The sequence below is a fragment of the Sus scrofa genome, chromosome 1 (assembly GCF_054392235.1).
Source record: "Sus scrofa isolate SSC_HxYL_T2T_F1_AM1 chromosome 1, Sscrofa_HxYL_maternal_Yorkshire_Landrace_v2.0, whole genome shotgun sequence".
Taxonomy (NCBI): Eukaryota; Metazoa; Chordata; class Mammalia; order Artiodactyla; family Suidae; genus Sus; species Sus scrofa.
In genome coordinates this window covers 259,632,710-259,660,001 of record NC_139383.1, presented here as the reverse complement: position 1 = coordinate 259,660,001, position 27,292 = coordinate 259,632,710, and positions in this window count along the sequence as shown.

The following is a 27,292-nucleotide window of genomic DNA, read 5'->3' as shown; positions in this document are numbered from 1 at the left end:
CCATTTGATAAGTGCAGGGTGTTCAGAGAACAATAAAACATATTTCCCTTCCTTGTGGCTCCTACAGGCTCATACAGAAGAGGGAGAAGAGACGGGTGATTCTGAAAACTGGATACAGAGTTGTTACCAGATGCCAGGGGAGGCTTAGAGAAGGAAAGAAAACATAATCTGACTAAATACTTCAGGGAAGGGAGTCTCTGAGCTGAGAACTGCAGGCTGTCCAAGGCCTAGGCCAGGAGATGAGATGGGAAAGGACAGGGAGCCACAAGGGCGAAGACAGCACGGCTGCTTCTGGAAATACCAGGACATTGGCATGGCTGGAGCATGCACTGCAAAGGATACGTGCCTGCAGATGAGCTTGAGAGAAAGACAAGCCAGTTCATGGACCACCTAGGGGTGCCTTTATCAGGAGCTTAGATTTCTAACTTGAAAACCAATAAGGAAGAGGAATTAGTAATATAATTGTTGGATTGAACGAAAAAAAAAAACTTGGAACACTCAGACACAGATTAGGTGAAGAGGTTAGTAAATCGATCTACGTTGTCCCATAAGTGGCTGAATTTTACCAGGTGCTGATTAACGTGGGCCACGTGACTTCCCGCAGGCTCCCCCACGTCACTGGGAGGCTATTGCTTAAGCAAATTGCTCTCCTGGATTGCTGGGGCATAAAGAGGAGGAGGCACAGGTGAATCTCTAGGGCTCCTGAGCTGAACTCTCACAAAGAGAACAACAAAGTGACTCACAGTGAAAGCACTCTGGCCATGGAGCACTTTCTCGAGGCTGCCACCTCACCAAGAAAAAGCCATATTCCCATGGCACTTGGCCAGCAAACCCAGGCATCTGCTCAGCAGATGCTCTGCCCACAAACTGGACACAACTGGCTTCACTGCTTCCTGGTTCACTGCGGGGAGAGAAGAGGACACAGTGCGGGCATTGAGGTCAAGCACACCTGTGTTCACACCTCAGGTCTACCAGGCACTACCCCATCCATAACACAGAAATAGCCATCCTCAGGAGTTCCCATCGTGGCACAGTGATTAACGAATACGACTAGGAACCATGAGGTTTCGGGTTCGATCTCTGGCCTTGCTCAGTGGGTTAAGGATCCGGTGTTGCTGTGAGCTGTGGTGTAGGTTGCAGACACGGCTCAGATCCTGTGTTGCTGTGGCTCTGGCGTAGGCTGGCAGCTACAGCTCCAATTATACCCGCTTGGGAATCTCCATATGCTGCAGGTGCAGCCCTAGAAAAGGCAGAAAAAAAGAAAAGAAAAGAAATAGCCATCATTGCCTCAGAGTGTTGTTAAATATCATAAAACAAGGAAAGCACTTGAAAAAGAAGAGATTCTCAAAGACAGAGATAGGTGTTATTATCATTGGAAGTCAAGTCCTGTTCTTGGCCCAGATCTAGAGAGCAAAGCACTGAGGGCCTCAGAGAGCCAAGCCCTCTCCCGGCCACGCAGCTATACTTCATTCCAGGGTACACAGGGCTTCAGCCAAGGAGCTGGCAAGTGCCTGGTCTCCCTGGCACGAGCATCTGTCTTCCTCTGGCTGTCAGCCTCACTGTTCAGTGATGGGGAAGACTGCCCATCCCCTAGATGACACTTGCATCACTGCCAAGGAGCTGGCCGAGGGACCTGAGGTTGGAAGACTGGAGGGCAATCCTGGGAAGGAAATGTTTGCCTGAATCCAATTAGGATTCTAAAGTTCCAATGCTGACACTTCCATGAGGGACAGAAGCAGATATATCCCAAGTTCATTGCCAATGGACTCAACCCAGAAGGTGAAAGCAGGGAATGGAAATGAAATATGTCAGGGTTGCCCACATCATCCTGAGCCAGGATTGACTAGACAGTATTAACCCTAAATTAATCTTAAGACCCAGTGTCAGGAAACATCAAGTTCATTACACAGGTAGCGTATCAGGACTATACAGCTCAGTGGGAGTTGAGTCTTCCTGCCTATTGAGACTTAAATGCTCTTGCTAGGGTTAGAGCACAGAAGAGTCACCCTGAAGCAGGACATATTCTTTCAAAAAGAGTATAGACCAAGAGTTCCTGTTGTAGCTCAGAGAATTAATAACCCAACATAGTGTCCCTGAGGACGCAGGTTTGATCTCTGGCCTCGCTCAGCAGGTTAAGGATCTGGCATTGCTGTGAGCTGTGGTGTAGGTCTCAGACGCAACTTGGATCCCATGTCACTGTGACTGTGGTATAGGCCTACAGCTGTAGTTCCCATTCGACGCCTAGCCTGGGAATTTCCACAAGTGCAGCTGTAAAAAGGGGGGAAAAGTATAGACTAGGGTGTTTAAATTAGAAAAAAGGCAGCTCTTCACAGTCATCGTTAGCAAGCAGAGGACATAGGCAGACTGATAGAGAGGCTCTTAGAGGGGAAATCCAGCCTCCATAGAAATCACATGCTGAAGAGGAAGGACTTTCAGAGTCTTCTTTGAGTAAGTCCTCAGGTGAAGCCTAAGAACTGTCTAGGATTAGTGAGAAAGCCTCTGAAGGAGGAAGCAAGGGTCTCAGTGCTCCCTGCCTGCGGTAAGATGGCACAGAGCACACCAGGGGTCCCCTGGGAGAAGAATCACCTGGGACCAGAGCTGATGCCTCACCCACACTGAGCAAGCTTCAGTTCCTGGAGGACCAAGAGAGCACCTAACAGCAGTGCCAAAGGCAGAGTCCTTAAGATTAGTTCGCGCTCCATTTATAGACTCTACATGACCTTCTTCATGACCATTACTGCTGTTGGTGTGGTCATTATCATTATAGAGAGATAAGGTCACTAAGTCATGCTTTTTTAGTGATTCGGTCACTAAGTCATGCTTTTTCCTTTTTTTTTTTTTTAAGGGCCACACTTGAGGCATACTGAAGTTCCCAGGAGAGGGGTCAAATTGGAGATGCAGCTGCTGACCTACGCCATAGCAATGCAGGGTCCGGGCCACACCTGTGACCTACACCTTGGCTTTCAGCAATGCCAGATACTTAACCCACTGAGCGAGGCCAGGGATACTAGTAGGGTTCTTAATCTTCGGAGATGAGGAAACTTCATTTAGTTATTCTTAACAAATCCTCTGTCACCTTTATAAAGTTCTAAGTTATGGAACTACCCTAGGTACTAGTGTGAAAAGATTCCTAGCTTGGAAAGACCCAACCTGACTACTGTAATTGAGATTCTGGTGCTCAGGGTGAAGAAAACCAGACAAGCAATTCTTTAGAGACACCAGCAGCAGCCATGCTTATTTCTCACCAGGTGTGTTGCACATCGCACAAGACTGTGCTTAGCCTTCTCAAATTGGGACCGATGGGGAGGTACATTGCTCCAATCTCCTTCAAGAAGGAACTCACTGGTCAGCTGCAAGGAATGAAGGTAACTGGCAGCCTCCAGCCAGAAAACTTTTGGGTTGTATCTTGGCTTTCAAGCCAAGGCCATGGTCTTCCGGGGCATCCTCCAGCCAATGATCAAGTGTGATGGGCCATTTCTGCCCAACATGGGACTCCTTTGACAGGTAATCTTGGCTCCAGAATAGCCAATTGAGTTGGCTGAGACTCAGTGCAACCCGAACCATGGTCCAAAGCCCTCCTTATCTTGCTGCTCTGACTTCCTTTCCATAAATGTCAGATTTGCATCATGGTCTGAAGGTTTTTTCTGCCCAATTCTGCTTCCTCCCCTCGTTATCTGTCACAAGCAATAATCTCCACCCTGGCCAATAAAATGCCTATCCTCCCAACTCCATCCCACGGGCTGCGCCCCAGAAAATGTAAAACCTGTTACCTTGTTGAACATTACAACCACACAAAGTAGGGGTAACATCCCTATTTTACAAATTAGGGGGCTGAGGGCCAGGAAGGAGAATGGGGGGGAGCTGTCATTCAAACCCAGATCTGCTTGACCAGGGACAAAAAAAAAAATAGGAGGTAGTATTTGTTATTCAAATTATCAGTACAAAGGCAAGTTTCTTTGATGTTACCTTAACCTGAGTGAAGAGAAAACAAGAACCCAAAGTGAGGGGAGGGTTCTTTCACCTCTCAGGAGATTTGTCTGGGCAAAGAGGCATTTCAGGCAGAGATCTAGCCACTGAGGCTTTTGAGAGGAACTGCTACCATGATGACAAGCATGAATTCCTGTGCATGAGCCCCTTCAGCAAGCTGGTGACACCTATAGAGCCCTTTTCAGAGTGGTATTTTTAAATGCATCATATAAAATATGTCAGATTGCAAGGGGGCAAAATCATATTAAAATGAAGTTATTAAAATAGTTTTTTTAGTCTGCGCTATGGTAATATATCTGCCTCTTTTTTTGCCACATCCATGGCATGCAGAGGTTCCCAGGCCAGGGATCGAACCCTCACCACAGCAGTAATGCTCACCACAGTAATGACAATGCTGGATCCTCAACCACTAGGACACTAGGGAACTCCCACACATTTCTTTATTAATGCATTAAACAACCTAGCAGCAGGTCCTATAAGTACCATAATTTTGAAGTAAGTTTGTTTTTGTTTTGTTTTGTTTTTTGTTTGTCTGTTTGTTTGTTTTGTTTTATTTTTATGGCTACAACCACACCATATGGAGGTTCCCAGGCTGGGGACTGAATCCTAGCCACAGCTGTGACCCAAGTTGCATCTGTGGCAACACTGGATCCTTTAACCCACAGCACCAGTCAGGGGATCGAATCTGTACCTCTGTGGAAACCCAAGCCACTGCAGTCAGATTCTTAATCCACTGCACCACAGCAGAACTCCTTGAAGTAGTCTCGAACTTGATAGATATTTTAAGATGTTTACAACAACTCCAGTGTGATACGAAAAAGCTATGATTTATATTGATGACAAAGTCAAGGTCATGCTCATATGACTGTGATATGTTGCTTATATCACAATTGGAAAACATGCCAAATTTCAGTTAGAGATTAATGAAAATAAAGATGTAATTCATTCCCATGCAAGTTCATGAACCCTAGCTTAAGAAGCCCTTCCATAAATTCTGATAATACCTGACGAACTCGGTGGCAAATTCTCACTCATAACTATAGTCGTTCCCAAATAGGCAGTATGTAGATGGTTAGAGAGAAACCAATGCGCTCTAGGAGCCACCAAAGGATCCCCAAAAAGTTATAGGAAGTAATCCTATTAGTTTTTGTGATAGACTAATAGGTTGGGAAGTCCTGTGTGTGGCCATATTACGCCTGCAAGGCCCTTGACCCAAACTCTCATGATACTTTTAACTGAGATAAAGAGATGTAAGCTGGATAATAATGCAGTTTGGTTGACCTCCTAGGGAGTTCAATTGGTCTCCCAAGGGTCAAAGCCAAGCTGGAGAGTGTCTTCCATTTGCATCTTGAAGAACTCAGCCCTCAGCCCTGGCTGACCCAACAGGTTTTTGTTTTTTGCTTTTTTTTTGCAGAGACTTGGATGAAGACTTAGAAAACCAGCTGAGCTGATTCTCCAAAGACGTGAAGTTCAGAGGCTTGGTAAATACTCTGGATAGCAGAGTCAAAATCCAAAGCCAGGAAAAAAAATGAACAGAATTTCTCAAGAAGGAATTTAATAAAGATGGATCTAAATCAGACATCGCAATTTACAAGTATAACTGTAGGTGTGGGGTGGGGGGAAAAGTGCTCGGGAGAAGTACATGTGGGGCTAAAGACCTAGGAATGCTGTATCCATCACAGGTGTTAAGCCTGTGCTATGCTTGTCTGAAAGCTGATGTCCAGAGTAAGGGAGGTGGGGCTCCTTTTCTCAAAGCAGAATGGCCCAAATCCAGGGGTGGGGTGGCATAGGGTGGGGTGTGTGCTATACCAGGAGTCACACTCAAAGAACTTGCAATGACCACAATTGCACTCGGAGGAGAGGCGAAAGATTTGAATTCCAACAGCCCAGAAGCAGTGGTTTAAGCCAGTTAACAGCATTTGGTCTGATAAAAAGCACTTTGGAAAGGAAAGAGACAGGGAGAGCAAAACATTGTTCTCAAAGGGCATTATGTATAACTGAAACATTTTCTGTAACAGGGCAGATAGTAAATATTTTATGTCTTGTGAACATCTGATTTCTCTCACAGCTACACACTCTACCATTAGATGCAAAAGCAGCCATAGACAATATGTAAATGGATGGGTCCCAATACAACTTTATTTACAAAAACCAGTGGAGGGTCAGATTAGACCTGCGGGACATAGTTTGCCAACCCCTGATGTAGAAGGTGACAAGTAATGCTGCGTTGGAGTCTACTCTGTGCCAAACATCTGAACATCATCTCATTGATTCCTCACAGAATTCCTCCAAGGTCAGTACTATCTCTTGATTTCCATCATGATTTTTTTTTTTTTTTTTTGGCTGCTCCTGCGGTATATAAAAGTTCCAGGGCCAGGGATCGAACCCGTACCATGGCAGTGACTCAAGCCACAGCAGTGACAATGCCAGATCCTTAAGCTGCTGAATCCCCACCAGGGAAACGTCTGTCCTCATTTTTACAGATGGGAAAACTGAAGCTCCATATATTCCTACACTTGCATACTTCTATATGCCTTATTAAGAAAATGTGCCCCAAACCCCACAGCTAGCATGAGATGGCCCTAGAATTCTGACGAGCATCCATCACAGCACTTTCTCCCGAGAGAAGTGGTATAGCCGTGGAGGGATCTAAACATGGCACAACTCATCATCCGAGTGATGGCAAGTAGTGCATCTGGAAGGACCTCCCCATCCCAGAAGCATCCCAAGAAAGGCAGAGACTATGATTCCCATCACGAGGAGGGGAGCTGGGTCACGGAGATGAAAGCTGTGACGATGGGACCTATGACGGGACCTATGGTAACCACTCTCGAGGGGAACAAACCAGCTAAAGTATTTTTTAAATTATTTTTCTTTCTTTTTTAATTTTTTTGCTTTTCATAGGGCCGCAACCATGGCATATGGAAGTTCCCAGGCTAGGGTTCAAATTAGAGCTACAGCTGCCGGCCTACACCACAGCCACAGCAATATGGGATCCAAGCCTCGTCTGTGATCTACACCATAGCTCAGAGCAGCACCAGATCCCTTACCCACTGAGCAAAGCCAGGGATGATACCTGCATCCTCATGGATACTAGTCAAATGTGTTTCCGCTGTGCCACAACAGGAACTCCAGTATCTTTAAATTAGATGATTCATTAGCCACAGAGCTATTTCCCACAGCACCACTTACCGCAGCTCTTCCTACCAAGAACAAGGTCAGAGGCAAGGGTCTCTGAAAGGCTTCAGCATCAGGGTCAGATCGAGGGGGGAACAGAAGAACTATTGGGACAGAAGAACTGCCTTCCCCCCTCCCCTCAGGATACATCCCTGGGAAGCCTCCTCGGAGCTCTACAGCCAACCCCCAGGGTAGTCACCCCTCCCCTGTGCTCTATCCACATTGCCATTATCACACCTACCATCACTCGGATTTCCCAGAAAGACCATCAAAACGGCACATTGCTTTGTCACTCTACCCCACTGCTCAGAGGGTGCTTGATACACAGACTCGCTCAATAAAAGTCTGCTTCATTCAACTCCACTCAGCATTCTGGGATGGTCTATCTGGGGAAAGAATATGAAAAAGAATAGATACATGTATATGTATAACTGATTCTACCTTACTGTACACCTGAAGCTAGCACAACATTGTAAGCCAACTATACTACAAAGAAAAAAAAAATTGGCATATGGAAATTCCCAGGCTAGGGGTGAACTGCAGCTGCAGCTGCTGGCCACAGCCACAACCATAGCAACACCAAATCCAAGCTGCATCTGTGACCTACACCACAACTGGTGGCAATGCTGAATCCTTAACCCATTGAGCAAGGCCAGGGATCAAACCCCCATCCTCACAGACACTATGTTAGGTTCTTAACCCACTGGGCCACAACAGGAACTCCTCCAATGAAATTTTTTACAAAAAAACAAAACAAAACAAAACTAAAATTAAAAACAAACCCAAAAACCCCTTCACTTAAACAGTCTCATTCAAATGCAGTCACCGACATTTCCCATATAACTCCCATAGCAATCGTTTAACAAATCATCCTCTGTCTTACTTCACAGATGAAAGACTAGAAGGCTCTGAAAAGTACTTAGATTGAGACAGAAAGAATGCATAGTGCTGCTGGAAGCCAGACCTGCTCATCCATGCTCCCTAAGTTCTGTGTCACTCCTCTACCTGAGGCTACGAGGGACATTCACAAGGATGTCAGCCTCGTTGCCAGTCTGCACAGCAATGACTGGAGGATATTAATTTTTTTTTCTACTTCAGATCAATATATAAAGGCCACTGATAGAGCAAACCGAGAGTAAACTAATAGGATAGATCAGTCCTGCCCTGGACCCACTCTGCAATTTTATTGGTGGAATCACCTTCCTCATGAGGGTTTATTGGAACGTGTCTTCATAGACCCAACACAGGATAAAGAAGAAAGCAAGGCTCTGACGTCGGAGAGACCTGAGATTGGCAGTCCTCATTCTGCCACTGATCGATTCTGTGAGCTTAAGCACATCGCTTACTCTCCCAGTGCCTTGATTTCCGCATCTGTAAAATGGGGTTTAAAATGCCTGCTTGGTGGGTTTGTGAGATTAAGAGAAATAACAGGCCAGGAAAAAGCATTTGTCAAACTTTTTTTAAAAGCTTCATTGAAGTATAATTGATTCAAAAGGTTGTGATCGTTTCTGCATAAAGCAAAGTGATCCAGGTATTCCTGTACTCACAGCCATTCTCTTTCAGATTCTTTTCCCACATAGATTATCACAGGATATTGGGTAGAGTTCTCTGTTGGCCAATCACTCCATATACTTCAGTGTGCATATGCCAATCCCAACCCCCCAGTCCATCCCCTCCCTCCCTCTCTCCTGTCCCCTTTGGTAACCATAAGTTTTTCAAAGTCCCTGAGTCCATCCAGGTTCCTCCAATAAGTTCATCTGTATCCTTTTCTGAAATTCTATGTATACGTGATATCCTGTGATGTTTGTCTTTCACTGTGTAACGAACCAATGTTGATACAGATGAGATACATCAATGACAGATTGGTAGCTAGGTAGCAGCATGTTACGCTGCAAAATATTAAGCTTATTTTGTAGCTTGAGAAAGTGAATGTTCAGAGTTTGGGGAAAGGAGGAGCCATAGTAGCCTCATAAGTACCTATCCTCTTTCTGGATGAGGGACCTGAGACCCAGAGATATAATTTGCTTAGTGGCGCACTGCTAATAATAGACCTGACCTTGTCATACATACTGCACTTGGCCATGCCCTGCATGCACCAGGTACTCAAGGAGCATTTGCAGTCTCCTAACTGTAGGAAGGATAGGATGTGGTCTACAAACACCAGCAGCATAATCCAGGAGTACAGTGCTCTGGTCTCCTTCAGGCAGGACCATTCTTGTTGCATCTTATTGGGACAACAATCTTACATGAGTTCTAGTGTCTCCCATGGGTATTGTCGCATAGCCCTGAGAACTAACCCAACTCATTCGAAGGAAGAGAAGCTAGGGTTCAAGAACTCAGAAATTTTAACTGCTCCAATCTAATGTTTATAAATTGTCTTAAACAAGGAAGGTCAAAATCCTCTTGCCCCAAGAGTATTACAGAAACAAAATTCAATTTAATGATATTCAATGGATCATCAGTTCTCATTCATGTTAGAGAACTAGGTTGAGTTCTAGAAACATAGAAAGTCATGATGATATGATGGAAAGAGTAGCAGACTCAACATTAGGAGACATGGGTTCAAATATCAGTCCCTGCGAACTGTAGGCATAGATCTTAGCCTCTTTGCCTCTGTTTCTTCAACTATAAAATAGGAAAATAATACTTGCCCCTCTCCATTACAATATGGAGATTAAGTGGGATCATGTATGTTAAAGTGTCTGTCTTGATGCTTAGCACACAGAAAGTGCTTAATAAACATTTATCCATTTGATGGGCTGCACATGCAATGTCTGGCATACTACACACACATAATAAGAGGCTATTTAATCAGCTTAATCTTAACATTCGACCCAGGTCCCTAGAAGGCACTTAATAAATGCTTATTCTCTCAATGGAATACTTGCCCGATGATTGCCATAGTAGTTGCTTAATGAATGCTCATTCATTCAGTGGAATCCTAGCACTGTGCGTAGCACTTAGCTGACACTCAATAAATGCTGGTCAAATCCAAGTCAGGAAAATGGAACTTTATCCATTTAATGAGATTTTGCAATCCCATAAATATTGTGTTATTGCCAGTGCTTTACAAAGCAAATCAGCCATTGCTGAAATGTTCTCAGCTTGTGCTGGTTAACACACTGTTGTAAACTATTTTCCAAACATATAGCACTGAGTAAATGTGTCATAATAACACTGGTAATGCTAACCACCCGGGATTCTAAACAAGTGGCATACGAATTAGCTTAGACATCAACAAAGGATTCATCTTCACAGAGACAAACACAACGGCACAATTCTTCCTAAACTTGCTCAGAGCTCAGTTTGACAACTATTCTGGCAGATCCTAGAGACACTGAACCCCAAGGAAAAGCTCCCAAGTCTAGGCAGAGTCTGTCAAGAATTAGGAATGCATATATGTCAATGTGTGTATACAGGAGAGTGTGCATGTATATGTAAAACCTGCTTTTCAAGAATGACTCTTTGAAAGTTTTGCTGTATTTAAGTACTCTGCAGCACTAAAGCATTTTTTCCTTGGGAAAGAGAGGGGGAGCTTTTACTTGTGTAATTTCTCCTTTTAGAAAGCACATTCTCTAGAAAGACCATCAAGAAAAGACTTTCAAGAAAGGAGGGAGAGGGAGTTCCCTAGTGGCTCAGTGGGTTAAGGATCCAGCACTACTGTGGCATGGGTTTGATCCCCTGGCCAGGGAACTTTTGCATGCGGTTAGTTGCAAAATAAAAAAAATAAAAAGAAAGAGGGGAGTTCCCATTGTGGCGCAACAGAAATGAATCCAATTAGTAACCATGAGGTTGCAGGCTCCATTCCTGGCCTCGATCAGTGGGTTAAGTATCTGGCATTGCCGTGAGCTGTGGTGTAGGTTGCAGACATGGCTCAGATCCTATGTTGCTGTGGCTGTAGTGTAGGCCGGCAGCCGTAGCTCAGAGTGGACCCCCTAGCCTGGGAACCTCCATATTCCACAGGTGCAGCCCCAAAAAGCAAAAAAAAAAAGAAGAGAAAATAAAGGAGGGAGATATTATACTATTATAGCAGAAATGACCACAAATTTGTAAATCAACTATACTTCAATAAAACGTAGAAAAAAATGAATTTAAAAATGAAAAGAAAGAAGAGAGAAATGCCTTCAATGGGCACTTGGTTTTCCCAGTCAAACAGGAGTTCAACACTTGATCTTAGCCAAAAGGCCGAGAAGCGATCAAACAGGAGTTCAAGATGGAGAGATAAACTCTAGCTGATTCCTCTGCACAGTAGGTGGGGCACACTGAGGTTTAGTTCTGAAAAATACACATAACCTCTCTAAGCAGGAAAGGTGAAGGTCTGAAAGGGAAAGTGACATTTAAGACATTTAAGGTTTGGCAATGAGTTCAGTAGATCCAAGGATCAAGTGTGGGGGACCCAGGGGTAGTTAGCAGCAGCAAGTGATGTTGACAAGGTGGGCCAGGCTGGAGACTAAGCCATGGTCCATGACCCATGAAGAATGCTATGCTTGCATCTTTTTCAAAACACTTCATCTATCTATCTATCTGTCTGTCTGTCTTTCTATCTATCTATCTATCTATCTATCTATCTATCTATCTATCTATCTGCCACACTCAGAGTATGAGGAAGTTTCAGTGCCAGGGATAGAATCTATGCCACTGCAGTGACAACACTGGATCCCTAGCCCCTAGGCCACCATGGAACTCCTTCATCTATCTTACTTTGAACTTGGTTGTTTATTATGGTATTTTTCTCTACTTCCTGCCTCTGGAATTCCTTGAGACCAGGATTGCATGTTTGTTACCTTTATTCACATCTGCTAAGTCTAGCTTAGCACATGGCCCCTAATAGGCACAAAATGAGTTTCAAGTAAATAAAAAGCAATGAAGTTATTCGTTGTTGTATACCATCTAATCCTCCTTCATATACAAAGTCAATGTGACAGTTAGGAACACTACAGGACAAAGAAGTCCTTTCAGGTATTTTAAACAGAAGGGCATTTAATATGGAGAATGAGATGCTTATCTAATCCTTGGAGGGCTGGAGAGGCCACTCGGGGCGGCGGGGGGGGGGGGAAGGGGGGGGCAGGCGGTAGGTGGGGGCTACTGGCTTCAGTAGGTCAGTTGAGATCAGAGATTCAGAGGTCAATGTTGCTGCTGCTGCTGCTGACTTCAGCTGCCAATGCCTCTCATTCTCAAGAAGCTGGTGACTGCCTTGCATGCCTTAAACCTGAGTCAGTCCACAGACACACGTGTGTCTATGACCTCATTTGTCAGCAGCAATGACAACAGGACCAGGGCTTCCAACCCTCTTCAAACTTCCAAGTCTCCTGGAATTTCATCTCATGGATGCAATTTGCTTCCAGAGCCCCAACTGCAAGGGTATCAGGGAAATGTAGTTTCTAGCCTTCCAGCCTCTGTGATAAAGATCCCTAAGAAATGGGTGGGAATGGATGCCTAGCTCTAACCAAAGATATCCAGTACAGTAGAGAATAATTCTAATAACTGCCTGCTGAATACATGAAGTACAGCCTCTTTTTAAAAACAAACAGATGGAATTCCCTGGTATTCAGTAGGTTAAGGATCTGGCGTTGTAACTGCTATGGCACTAGATTGATCCCTGGCCTAGAACTTCTGCAGGTGCAGCCAAAAACAAAACAAAACAAAACAAAAAAACCACCTCTTTTTTCTGGCCTGGATAAAATTTCCTAAGAATTAAAAATTTTTTCTGCTAGAAAAAATTGTAGCTTTCTAAAGATTTTAGTTTTTTCTAGTTGAAAAAAATATTTTAGCTAAAATCAGAAGCACCGACTTTATCCCATTTTTTTCTCTCTCTCTTCTTTTCCCTTTTCCTTCTGAACAATTCTGTCCTAAACCCATTAGCTGGAACAAAGTGGATTCATTTGGAGGTGAGAAGGCCATGGAGGTTAAGAGTAGGGTGTCAGAGCCTAGGAGGGAGAAAAGATGGTCCTTATGTGGGGCTGGCCCAAACTGGGGGACAGCCCGACCTGGGGTGAAGAAGTCCTCTATTCAGGGAGAGGGATAGTGTCAACCATGGAAGGTAGGAACATGCAGGGGGCTAATCGGTAAGAAAATATGTGGGAGTTTCTCTTGCGGCCAAGCGGGTGAAGAATCCAGCACTGTCACTGCAGCAGCTCAGGTCGCTGCTATGGTGAGGGTTTGATCCCTCACGTGGGAACTGCCACATGCTGCCGGCATGGCCAAAAACAAACAAACAAAAAAAGCAAATATGTGGGGAATCATGGAAGTCAGATTTTTCACAGTATGGAAAAGAAAAAAAAGCAAGATGAATCCTGTGTTGGTAGTTTGGAATTAGAGCTGTGAGTGTGAATTCAATATATACATGGATAGAGAAATAAATATAAATGTAATAGAAATGTGTATCTGTGTGTTTGTGTGTGTTCCTGGCTCTGTCTCATAAAGGACCTGGGATACCCCTATGGCAATAAGCATAACCAGCATCCAAATCTTGGCTTTCAAATCACATTCTGCACTAAAAGGAACCAGCGCCCCTTGGAGAAATGGCTGATTCCAGGACTAGGGCAGGGAAAGTACAAGATGAGCCGGGAACATCTTGTGCCATAAAGTAAAGAAAGACTCAGAGAATGATGGGGACAAGTCAAAAGGACACAGAAGCCAGATTGAAAGGACTCCCACCCCACTGGCCAAATCTGGGACACTTGGAACATCAAAATAAATAGTGCAGCAAAGGATTATAACTCATTGAGAAAATAGGAATCCACCAGTTCAACTGAAAAACAACTGAAAAAGCAAACATTTGATCAAAACCAAGATATTTAAATAGTTTCAAAGTACATGTCCACAAAATGACAGAGGGGAAAATAAAAGAGTGTAACATTAAGGTGGAGAAGCCTGGCAGATGGCACCGTAGGAAGTGATCAGAGTAAACACTCCTCAGTGATAGAGCAGACTGGAATTTTACACCGTGGGCCAAGATGCAGTGAGAACAGCATCACTTCTGGGGTGGTCCTGCTGGAGCCGCACAACTAGAATAATGCCCTGAAGAAACAATGACATTCACAATCCAACTGAGGGATGGTCTATGAAATAACCAGCCTGTAATCTTCAAAAGTGCCAAACTCATGAAAATAACGAAAGACTGAGAAACTCTCCCATGTTGAAGGAGACTAATCGACATGACACCTGAGGACAGTGACTCAGTGGGAGCCATCCAGCAGGACTAACAGGATATTATTGAGACTTTTGGTGAAATGTAAAAGGGCCTGAGGATTAGACAGTATTACTGGATAGATGTTAATTTTCTGAGTTTGATGGCTGCATTGAGGTTACATAGGAGAATGTACTTTTTAATTTTTTTTAAATTTTTATTATATATTTTTGATATCTTTGTTTGTAGGAAATACACCTATTTGGAGATAATAGGACATCAGATTAGTGACTTATTTTCGACTAATTCAAAAGGAAAAAAGAAGCTATTGGCATTGTACTTGCCACTCTTCTGTAAGTTTGCGAATATTTCTAAATAAAATGCATTTGTATATATCTGGAGTCTAATATACAGCACAAATAAACCTTCCACAGAAAAGAAACTCAGGGACTTGGAGAACAGACCTGTGGTTGACAAGGGGGAGGGGGATGAAGTGGGATGGACTGGGAATCTGGAATTAATAGAGGCAAACTGTTGCCTTTGGAGTGTATAAACAATGAGATCCTGCTATATAGCACTGGGAACTCTATCTAGTCACTTATGATGGAGCATGATGGAGGATAATGTGAGAAAAAGTATATGCATGTATGTGTGACTGGGTGACTTTGCTATACAGTAGAAAATTGACGGAACACTGTAAACCAACTATAATGGAAAAAATAAAAATCATTAAAAAATGTATTTGTAAAAAACTGTAAGTAGCCAAGTCCCAGGGAAACCCAAGTTTGTAAAAACAATAACCAAAAACCACCAATCATACAGCTTTGAAAGAACTCCATTTCACCTTTCCAAACAGATGAAAGTCCTTTTTTTTTTTCCCCACACTGGATCCAGGAAGTATAAAATGAAACTGTATGAGGCTTCTGGAACAAGCAGGATTCCTGGAGGCTTCGTTGGACACATACCCTGCTCCACACTTCATAATGTATGGAAAAAAATTTTAGTGAAGGGTAAGAAAACCCAGGGTCTAAATGTCATTTTTGCCACTTCCTAAATATGCTACTTTGGGCAATGGCTGACCCTCCCTAAGCCTGGGTTTCCTTAACTAAAAAATGGAGATAATAATATTTACTTCACAGTATTGTTGGAAGAGTTAAATACAATAATGGGTGTGCACCTGCCTACATAATGATTGGCAGAGGAGCACAAGGGTTTTGTTTTTAATTGCACAACAATTTAATCTTATATAACCCAACAAGTTCCTCTGACCCTGACATAATTTCTCCTGCTTATAACTGGATATATTTGTCATCTACTCACGCATTCTCACTCAATTATGCACTTAATGTTTGACAAATACTTGCCGAGAATCTACTATACAGCGTTCCATGGTCCAAGCCAGAAACAATGAACTGCGAGTTACCTTATTTTTTTTCCCTACGAAGAAGCTGCAATGGAAAACAATGCTTTACATCCAGCTGTGAATTATGAATTTAAATCCGTTTAATAATCCAACCCAGGGTGTGTGTGCATTTCGTTCCCTCTCTCTTATTGTAGCCATTGAATCCGCCCACGTCTCCATCACATACATATTTATTTTCCAATGTGTCCTGAAAGATTTCCAAGGTAGAGCAAGACACGGAGAATGCAGCTGACGTCTGCCTGCCCCTGGGAATTATGTCACTCCTTCATGTAATTCCTCCTGACATTTTCCCCATCCTTCATCAAAATACATCCCGCTTAGAAAACAAATGTACTTCTTGAGTGACTACGCGGGACAATCTTGGAAACAGTTGTGATTAGTCGTTTGCAGGGTTGAAAAAAAAAATCAACAACCCAAACGCAGAAACCTATTCCCTAAGGTTTCCAGAGCACTAGCGGGTTCATCGGGACGTATAGGGTCCCAGGGGTTCTCTGGAAAACCCGCTTAGGTGAAGCAGAGAGATCTATTTTCCATTTTTTTGGCCATTGGCAACTTCGTTTGCTTAGGCTTAATTGTTCCCGGATATTGAGAGGGTACAGAAGGTAATGGTATGTTTGATTTCAAAGACTCTTTTGGCCTCGATTTAACATCCTTGCTGAAAAAAATAATTACCAACAAACCCACAGGCACACAGAGTTTTTTGTTTGTTTTTAGGTTTTCTTTTGCCTCAAGAAATTCTCCTGGAGCTGAAAAGCAGATAAAATCCAGCTGTGCAGCCCCTACCCTGCCTGCGAGCAGATGGTTCTCTCCGTCCCGAAGAGCGACCTCACAAGCACTGAGGCTAGAAGGGGCCGGGTCTCTGTGTCAGAGCTGGGCTGACTTGCCCTCAGCCAGCCAGAGGAGGGTCCGCCCCCTCCCTACGATCATGTCCCCCTCTGCCCCGTAGCCCCCTACAATCCGAATTTCTGAAACTCCTCTGGACAAGTGAGTGGCACTGTATTGGGGACAGCCACCTAGCCGAATGCTCAAAGCAGTGCACGAAGACAGCCACGTATATTGTGAAATAGCTGTTCTGGGACAGCATCAAGTCGTGCAGCCGAGGTCCCCTCGCGGAGGGGAGGTCGCCTGACCTCCACCCTCCCACGCACGGGCTGAGCGCCACGCGCACCCAGAGCCCACCCAGCCCGGGGAACCAACGCCAGGCTGTGGTCCTCTCAGCTGTAGCGGGCGCCGGGGGCCACCCCCTAGAAAGCCCCTCCCCTTGGTCCCCCTCCCATCACCCCCTCCCCCCTACGCCTCGCTGGTCCCGCCCTTTCCCACATTCTCCTTTCAGACTCCTCTTTCACAGCCCTGCCTTTTCAAGTCGGAGTAACCCAGGCCTTGGCACGATGGAGAGAGAAGAATGCCAGCCATATCACAGTCGCTAAGATAGGGAAAATACATTTTGAAAAGGCATGGTTAATTGTGTAACTTCATATTTAATAAAGGAAAGCGATATCTGGGGTTTTTAATTTTTATGCATTTATAACGCTATATAATTTCATATGTACTCTCTAATATTTCAACTTCTGTGTACCCTCCAGCGTGCTTACCACCAAAAGTGTAGTCTCCGCCCCTCACCATACAGTGTACCCCAAACCTTTACCCATTTCATCCCCTACCCCACCCCCTTCCCCTCTGGTAACCCCTGTTCTGTTCTCTGTCTGCATCTACATGTTTGTTTTGAGGTGTCCATTTTTTAATGCAAATCACTGAAGGTAAAGCTTGGCAAAATCTCCTTGGTTGTGGATACATGAACGATGCAGTGATTCTTAGCTGTACCCATGACCCATGGAGTTCTATCAATCTTTTTTTCTGGGTTTTTTTTTGGGGGGGGGAGTGAGGGGGGGGGTGGTATATTTACCAAAACAGTACCTGCCCTGTGTTTAAGGCTGAGAAATACTGTTCACAATAATCTCATCCACTCCCACGGCTTTGATTATACTGGAAGCTGACAATTCCCAACTGTCTATTTCCAATACACTTGGCTCCTTGGAGCCTCCAATCCCACGGGGACTGCTTGCTGGATGTTTCCAACTGTGAGTCTTAAACCTAAGAGGTCTGAAGGTGAACTTGCCACCTTCCCCACCCACTACGGCCTGACTTTGTCCCATCCCCGGGGCCAGCACTGGGGATGCCCCTTGCCTTTGCTCCTCCTGGGTTAGCGGATTAGCGTCAGCTCTAAACTATGGCATACACCCATCTCCTCTCTGCAGACGCTGCCTCAGCTCCCGGACCCTCCCTTTAGGGTCTCTAAGGAGCTAACAGCCTCCAAACTGCGTTCCTTGGCTTTGAATTCCCCTCCCTCCACGCTGTTGGAAAATGGCCCATCTAAAATACGCTAGTGACTCCTTATTGCTTGCAGAGTAAACTTTTAACATTCTCTGAACAACAATCACAGTAGTTCTCCTTCTATCTTCCCTGATTTTTTCTGGTCAGTCCTCCTTCAAATTCCACTTTCCAGCCACCTTATTCGCCATTCCCTCTGCATAGAATTCAGCTCCCACCTGGCTACAGAGTGGACTCCTATTCTTTCCCACAGAACCCAACCAAGGGTCATCTTTTGTGAAGAGCCATTCTATATTCCTCCAGGGAAAAACAATTGTTCCCTTCACTGTTTTCCTGCTGCACTTCCTACAGTCTCCTTTAAGCCCTTATCGCTGGTAAGTTTAATTATTATGACCTTGTTGAGTGTAGAAGCTGAAGCAGCATCTACATCCATGTTTCCCTAGAATCTTACACAGAGCCTGGTACAGAGTAGGTACTGAATGAATGAATGAATGAATGAATGAAAGATGACCTCATGGTGCCTGCTGCCTTTTCCCAGCATTATTGTCCTCTCGAGTCCTTTGTGACATAACAGGACTCCAAGGCAGTAAAGGATTGCAATATCTTTGCAGTAGTTTTCTAATGCCGCATAATATATTATCCCAAACTTAGTGACTTAAAAAATTGATCACTTATGACCTCTCTCTGGATAGGGTGTTCGAATCGGGCACTAATCCCTTCCTCATGATATCTGAGGCCTCGCCTGGAAGACTCAAAACCAGGGGCCGGAACTGTCTGAAGGCTCATTTACGCACATGTTGACACTGACTGTCAGCTGGGGTTTAGCTAAGCTGTCAACCAAAATGCTTTCATGTGGCTTCTCCATGTGGCCTGAGCTTCCTTGCAACAAGGCATATAGATTTCAAGGACAACTGTCTTAGGAGTGAGAAAAAGCCAGGTGGAAACCATACTTCCTTTTATGACTTCACCTTGGAGGCCAGGCAGCATCATTGCTGCCACATTCTATGGATCGAGGCAGGTACAAAGATCCATCCAGGTCCAAGGGGAGGAAACAAAAAGCCCATGTTTTGATGGAAGAGTGTTAATATCATATTGTAATAAGAACGTGGGATGGCATGTGCAGTGGCGTGGCCATATTTCGAAAATATCTGCTGTGATCTTCTTCAAGCAACACCACCCTCTGCTATTGTGTGGGCACTAACCTTAATCTCATGAGGCATTGGGAGTGCGGTATGCAAATAATTGTAAATGGCTACCCAGTTTGGTTGTGTACATTTGTTATGAGTCTCAGATGGAAGTTTTCTACCCAATTAGAAAAAGTCCCAAACTCTCAGGGACATACAACTGTGTGAAAAGGACTGAAGGGAATTACGTAAGATCTGTTTACTGAATTTACTGGCCACATACTGACGACTCTGTACTAGACCTGTAGATGAGCCAGTACAGCCCCAGTCTTCCAGGAACAAATATACTCAAAACCACTTTCCCTTGCTATGGAAAGGAAGTCAAGTTAGTACACTTCCACTTTCTTTTCCCTTGAAATAGAACCTTGGTTTTGTTCCGCATGCAAAATGGACTCTGAAGATAGAACCCTGAGTCCAGGGACAAAGACAAACTAGGCTTCCATGCTGAGGTTCTCTATTGCCCAAGGAAGAATTAAATACCCACCATAAGAATAAAACAGATAAAATATTATTAGTGACTAGAATGTGTAGATGTTATAAGATTCAATCTCCTTGTGTGAGAAAACAACAACCCAGAAGCCAAATCCTGCCAGCAGCCTATTCTTATAAAGTTTTATTGGAACACGGCTATGCCCATTGATTTAAGAATGGTCTACAGCTACTTTCAGAGGGCAGAGTTGAGTAGCTGAAAGAATGACTGATGGCACAAAACCTCAGATATTCTCAATCTGGCCCTTTACAGGCCATGTTTGCTGCTCTTGTTCCAGAGATTAGACTAAATCTGTTTGTTTGCTTGCATCTTAGCAGCTGCCATGATAATGCATCACTTATGTTCCAGGCTCCATGCTAGGAATCCCAATGTGTATTACTTTCAGCTTTACATGGAACCACCAGGGAAATATTGTCCTCATCCTGCAAATGGAGAAAATCAAGACTTTAAGAAGTAAAAGATTTGTACAAAGTCACAACTTATCAGTGGTGGACTTCCAACCCAGGTCAGTATAATTCCCAAGGCCATGTTCTTTTTTTCACACCTGTCAATAAAAGCCTGGGGGACAGTCTCTTCTACTTTCTGGCTGCTTGGCTGAGAAAAACTGCTTTTCTCGCTGGAATCCAGGAGCTGCTGTACATGATTATTAGCCTGAGGAATCTGCACTCGAGCAGAACTGCCTTCCCCAAATGATGGCTTGTAATGGGGATGACTCATTATCCAGCAAGGCAGGGATCATGGAGATTGCCCCTCAAAGCCAGCGGAATGAACAGAGAGGGATGGGCCACCAAAGCCCAGAGCACACACAGTTGACACGTGAGGGCTTGGGGCTACAGACACCACGGAACCATCAATTCTCTACTACCTCACTCAGAGCACCTGAATCTGGAGGATGCATAGGCCAACTGGAGGATCAGAAAGATTCCAGTTGCAACAGGTAGGGCTAATCAGTTTAGGGCAGAAGCAAACACACTAATGGCAGATGCCAAGTGAGGGACACTCCATGAGTTGGTGGGGTGTCCATTGTAAGGCTCAACACAGATCAGTGAGTCTGTTGAACAGTATTTTAAAGCATTTATCCCAGATCAATTGTGAAGACCAAATGGACTCAGCCTAAGATCTTCAGTAGGAGTTTGTCCAATCATTCAGGAAAACTTGTAGAGTATCCACCAAGTGCCAAGCATCATGCCTTGATGCTGGGGCTACAAAGGGGAATAAGGGTATCCCTGCTCAGATATGTGGATGGAAAAGCAGACACATGAGGAACCACAGTGCTGGGTGAGGGCTGGGGCTGAAGATGGACTAGAGAAAGAAAGACCAACTCTAACGGGACCAGGACTGGGACAAAAAAACTGTCAAGACTATTGCACCCTTGTTTGAGCTGTGCGACCTTCACCAAGTCACTTAAACTCTTTCTGCCTTAGTTCCTTGCCTGTAAAATGGAAACAAAACCAGATCCTACTCTACATACCTGGACAATCTGTGCACCATGCACTGACACCACCCAAATCTGTGTGTCAGGAGCAGATCACCCTTTGGAGCTCCTGACCCACATTTCCATCTACCACCCCTGCTGGGATGTCCAGATGCTACGTGTCCAAATTGGAACCATCCTTTTCATCCCCAAACCTGCTCTTCCTCTTGGGATCCCAATGGTAGCAACTGGCACCACCACCCACGCAGTTGCCCAAGCTAGAAACTGGGAGTTGTTCTAGAATCCTCTTACCATTCCACCTCCACATCTAATTAGTCATCAAGTCTTGTTGATTTCACCTCTTTTGACACCTTTCCCTTCTCTCCAGCCCCACTACCTAGTTCAGGCTGTTGCCATGGCTTTTATAGTGTTGGCCTGCCTTCCTAACAAAACTCCTTCTCACCAATCAGCCTTTGCCCTCTCTCAATCTATCCTCTACATTGCCAGTTGAAAAATGTTTTCTGTAAAGGACCGGATAGTAAATATTTTAGGTTTTGTGGCTGTGGGATCTCTATCACAACTAGGCAACTCTGCCATTGTATGCAAAAGCAGTAACAGTGCATAAATGCATGGGTCTGGCTGGCTTCCAATAACATTTTATTTAGAAAAACAGGAGGTGGATGGATTTTGCTCCTGAGCCATGATTTGCCAGCTCTTCTACATGGTGGCCACGGTGGTCTAACAAAATGAATGGCCCCGTGTCATTACTCTTGAAAATCTTTCACTGATCTCCCAATGCTGTCAAGATAAAGCCTAAAACCCTTAACACAGCTATAAAGTCCTCTGTAATCTGGTCTCTCCTTTCTCTTCCTTTTCTTTGCCTTTCCATTTATCACATGTTCCCTATGCTTCAACTTTTCCCAACTGCTACAGATCCTAGAATGTATAGATTTTTTTTTCATCTCTGTGCTTGTAAACATGCCAATCTTTTTACTACAAAATGTTTCTTCTCATTTATTTAGCAAACTGCCACTCATCTCTTCCACATTCAACTTAAGCCTCATCAGCTATTTGAAGTCTCCCATCCCACAACTGGGGAGAATTATGACTTCTTGTGAAATGTATTTTACTGACAAATTGGGAGGTCTCTGATGATAGAAACTATGTCCCATTCATTTCATTTTTTTTTTTTTGATGGCTAGAGGAACCCTCATTTTCACTGTACATAGGAGGAAAGAGGCATAGGAAAGCCATGTTACAAACTCAAGGTCACATAGCAAAGAAGGTTCTACACTGGAATTGAAACCTGGAACACATGGATCCTAAATTCCAAACCTCTGTTCAATCTACTTTGAAAGTCAAAAAGAAAGATATATTTGTCCCTTGCCTACCTATTTCATAGCATGAAAATAACATCACTAGGTTTTCCCCATACCATTTAAGCTTTCAGCAGTAGAACAGAAGAAATGGGATTCTGTATGGATCCTTCAGGAGAAACTATGTGATCTTTCTCTTTTCTCTTACTTCAAGTCTTCTGGGCAAGGTGGTGAAAGCAACCCATGAGTTCTGTGTATCGCTGCAGCCTCTACACTCTAAAGAGATTTCTTAGCGTCTCCTAACTAGTTGGGTGGGTCCATTCCTGCTGTTGGCTTAATTTTCTGGTCCTTTCTGTGAGCATCCTTCACAAAGTAAGTCGTTTTGCAAACAAATGAATCTTCCTATCCTATCAGGTATGCCCTCAACGCAATGAATAATGAAGTTCATGGTCACCATGGTAATCCCTTCTCATGTCACACATATTAGTATTCAGGGAGTGCATCCTGCACTTTGTGGTAAGGGTGTGGGATGAGGTGAAAAGGCTAAAAAGGGAAACACAAAACTCAAATTTACCATTTCTTTCTGAAGTAACAACCCAGAACTGCCTTGATTCTCATTCAGGAATTGGATAAATGCTTAAAAAAAATCCCTCAAAGACTCACATATATAGAGAGATCAAACAAGTAGTGACCAGTGAGGGGAGGGGGGCAATAGACAGGATTAAGTGCTACAAACTATTAGGTATAAAATAAACTACAAGGATATATTGTACAACACGGGGAATATAGCCTATACTTTATAATTACTATAAATGGAATATAACCTTGAAAAAATAAAGATAAAAAACAAAAATAAAATCCTTCAAGATTTAATGGGCTCACAGAAAGGAAGACAACATCACACTTTCAGGCACTGGTTCTTAAATCTAAGCCTTCGAGGATGAGTAAAACTTGACCTTGACCTCTCAGACTATGATTTTTCTATCTGAGCTCTACAGAATTCCAGGACTGCCCTGAGATCTTTAGGAGTTCTACTAAGGTGCTAAGGTATTCTCCACTAGTTGAAGGTTTACACTATGTCCTCTTGATTTCTACGTTAGGTTCCAGATAAGATTTCTCCTTTAAAATATCATTCTACTGCTTGTTAGAAAAAAATAAAAATTAAACTATAACATTCATTTTGATAGGTTAAATGAATGGTTCTGGATCATACCTAGGGACCAATTTGGAATAGATATGTAGATCACTAATTTTGTCAAGAAATAATTGGAGAAGCGAATAAAATCTGGAAATATTTGCAAGAGAAACACACCCTCTTTTAGCTTTCCTTACCACCCATTAGGTGCCCCGTGCCCCATGCCACCAATCAGGGGCCTCAGCACTTTCCTCTTGGTCACCTCTTCAGTCCCAGGCCCCTTGGCTCCACGGATCTTGGCACTGCACCTCTACCCTCCCATTTCTCCACTCTCTGCCTCTTGATGCATATTCCCATGTGAGAGTTGACATTTACACTTGACCTTCATACTCAGCCTGGTCTTACCAGAGACACAGCTTTGGCACCCCTTAAACACAATGTGGCTCTCTTGGCTGCCTCAGGCTGCCTTAGGTGATGTGTATCTGGGTCTTCTTAACCCACAAATTCTGCCCTACGAATTAGGAGACTGGAGAGGTCCTGTTCAGAATAGCAACTCAAGAGGAATTTGGGCCAGAATATAAATAAATGTAAAAACACACATGACACCAAGCTCCTACTAAATAGAGTTATGGAGTTATCATCACTAATTCAACACAGATTAACCGTGCACCTGTTATATGCCACTCAACATGCTGGGTCCTAAAGATTTAGAAGCTGCGGCCTCTGCCCACAAGATGCTCACAGTATAATAGAAGAGACAGAACAGGGCATAACAATCTGTGAGATGCACTGAAATGTGACAAATCAAGACTTACAGGGGTATAGTACAAACAGTTTGGTGTAATTGTAGACAAGCATTCAAAATCTGATGGCTACTCTTCTAGCCTAATTTCTCCTCTCTTTGTCTCAGTGCTTCTTGAGCCCCAGCCACCTAAAATCCCTCCCTCTCCATGATCTTTCAGAGTCTGAGGCTTTGCCCAGGCTCCTCCCCCTGTTGGAATTGCTTTCTCTGTATCCTCTTCCAGCTGCCAAGTTCTCTTTCTCATCCTGACACTCATAGGTGAATGTCTCTGACAGATAGCAAGTCCTTAATATATCTGAACAAATAAATTAAAGGCCCATTTCAATTGCCTGCCTTTCTGTGAAGCCCTTCCTGATTTTCTCAAGCAGAATTAGGCTACTGCCTTCTCCATAATCCCTCAACCTTGTGTTCATATCTTCATTAAAGGATGTAGTTCACTGTACTAAAATTATCGATTTAACATGTCTCCTGTCCCAACCAGTAGTTCCTTAAGAGTGAAGAGAGGGTCTTAGATATGTTTGTATAGATCACTCAGTTCACCAACTCCCTTGCCTTTTCCCTGGAATTATGACTGCTTGATATATATTTTCTGCTCAGTATCAGATAAACCACTAAATATAAAAATGAATAAATGAATCATGGATAGAAAATATCATGCAGGCATAGAAAAGAAAGAACTCATTCTTACTACAGATAACAGAAAAGGCTACATAGAAAAGATGGCAAAAGATTTGAGCCTTGGGGAGTTCCCGTGGTGGATCAGCAGTAACGAACCCAGCTAGCATCCATGAGGACAGAGGTTCGATCCCTGGCCTCACTCAGTGGGTTAAGGATCCAGCATTGACATGAGCTGTGCTGTAGGCCAGCAGCTACAGCTCTGATTCAACCCCTAGCCCAGGAACTTCCATATGCTATGGGTGAAATTCTAAAAAAAAAAAAAAAAAGATTGAGCCTTAGGAAATTATTAGAAGTGTGTCAAATAAACAAGAGAGGGAAGGACACTTCAAGGGAGGAATGAGGAGGGTGGTAAAGGTAGAAAGGAATGAAAGAATGTGACAAATTTGGGGAATGATGACTGCATTAATCTGGCTGGGGCTAAAGAGCAGTGAGCCAATACGGCACTGGATGGATGATGGGGGGGTCAAATAATGATGGTCTTAAGGGTCCCTCTGGGGGGCCCAGACTTTATCATGGGACTAAAGGAGAGCCACTGCAGGGGAGTGGCATGGTTAGACATGCATTCTAGAAAGATAAGTGTGGACTGATAACAGGTGAGAGATTGGAGGCCGGGAGACCCTTCAGAGGCTGTTGCCTTTACCCTTGTCCAGGGGACAGATGGAGAAGATCTGGACCAAGACTGTGACTGTGGAGGCGGATGGGAAGGATGGTTTAATAGGTCTTTAGGAAATGACTCAAGAGGAGCTCGAATTTTGCAGAAGAAAAAAAAAGCCCAGACACAGAGAGAAGGGAACTGAGGAGAATGTGAACCAGAAAAGGTAGATTCAGATCATTAAGTGATCTGAACGGCCAAGGCAGCAGTCTTCCTGAAGGACATGGTGCAAACTCAGAAGACAAGGACGTGTTATCATGAACAGGGAAACCAATCGAGGAAAAATTCACTGCACGTTTTCCAGGAGTTACAGGAAAGCTGGGTTCTTGGCTGGGGTTCGTACTGAGCTGATCACCGGGAGCAGCACGTGCATGACTAACAACCTCGTAATAAGCCCTTCCTTACAGGCTGTAATGGGAGCCACACTGACAGATGTGACGGGTGTTCTCAGCAATCCCCAGGAAGTGACAACTGCAGAGCTTGCTGACAAAAACAGGTGAGACTCGCTCTTGAAACATCCTAGCTGTTGGTGTGTGAGCGTGCAGGGTTCCTTGAGCCTCCTGAAGGTTCCCTTTGCCTGCTTGGAAGGGGGATGCTCTTGTCTCCTTAGCTGTGAGACACTGTGGGAGCCTGACGTCCCTGCTGGAGCTGATGTTCCTGAGCTGTAAATGAGGGATAATGGTGCAAGCTCCTTTGAAAGGTGATTGGGAGAAATGATCAGAAAATTGATGTGAAGCTGGCTTCTCAGTAAACTAAGAAGCACTGATAAATGTTCAGGGTTAGTATTATACCACAAGCCAAGAACTGTACCTGGCATTTAATTCTCCATATTTCTGGGAAAAAAAAAAAAAGGATAGTTTGTTTCTATATGATTTGTGCAAACATCCTAAGGGTTAGCAAATTTTTTTTTTTCCTGATGGAGAATGATTTCTTCTCTTAAAAGGGAAGTGATGCTTTGCTAATGGCTGATACATCAAAAATTTGAGTGTGGTCTTCCCTCTGCCACTCAGAGACAAAGGAGAGCCACTGGCATCTGCGATGGGTCTGAATTGTTCAGAGGCAAATGAAGCCGACCACAAGGCAAGGAGAGAAGATTCTGAAGTACATCTCCTCTCATGAGATCCCAAAGGAAGCCACTGGTGGCTTGCCACATTTCTGCCAGAGCTTGGAAAAGAAGACAGGAAAGAACAGCTCAACACCTTAAAATGTGCCTCCCTCTAATTAAAAATTGATATCCATGGGGAAGAATTGAAAAAATCTAGACTAGGGAGAGCTGGACACATTTTTTAAAATTATTCACCAAGTTGTTTTTTCTTTGTGACAGTATCTTATACTCATAGATTTGTTTGAAAACACTTTCACTCTCTTTGTTCTAAATAGTCCTCACACTAAGCCATTAAGATATTATTGTTATTGTTTGCATGCAAGAGCTGAAGAAACTGAAGCTCAGAGTGACAGGCAGTCACCAGCAGGACTGTGACACCTGACTCCCAGATCACCCTCTCCATGTATTCACCCGGACAGCAAACACCCAAGCACAGGACCATGGCTTCTATTTCCCTTAATACCTAACCTAC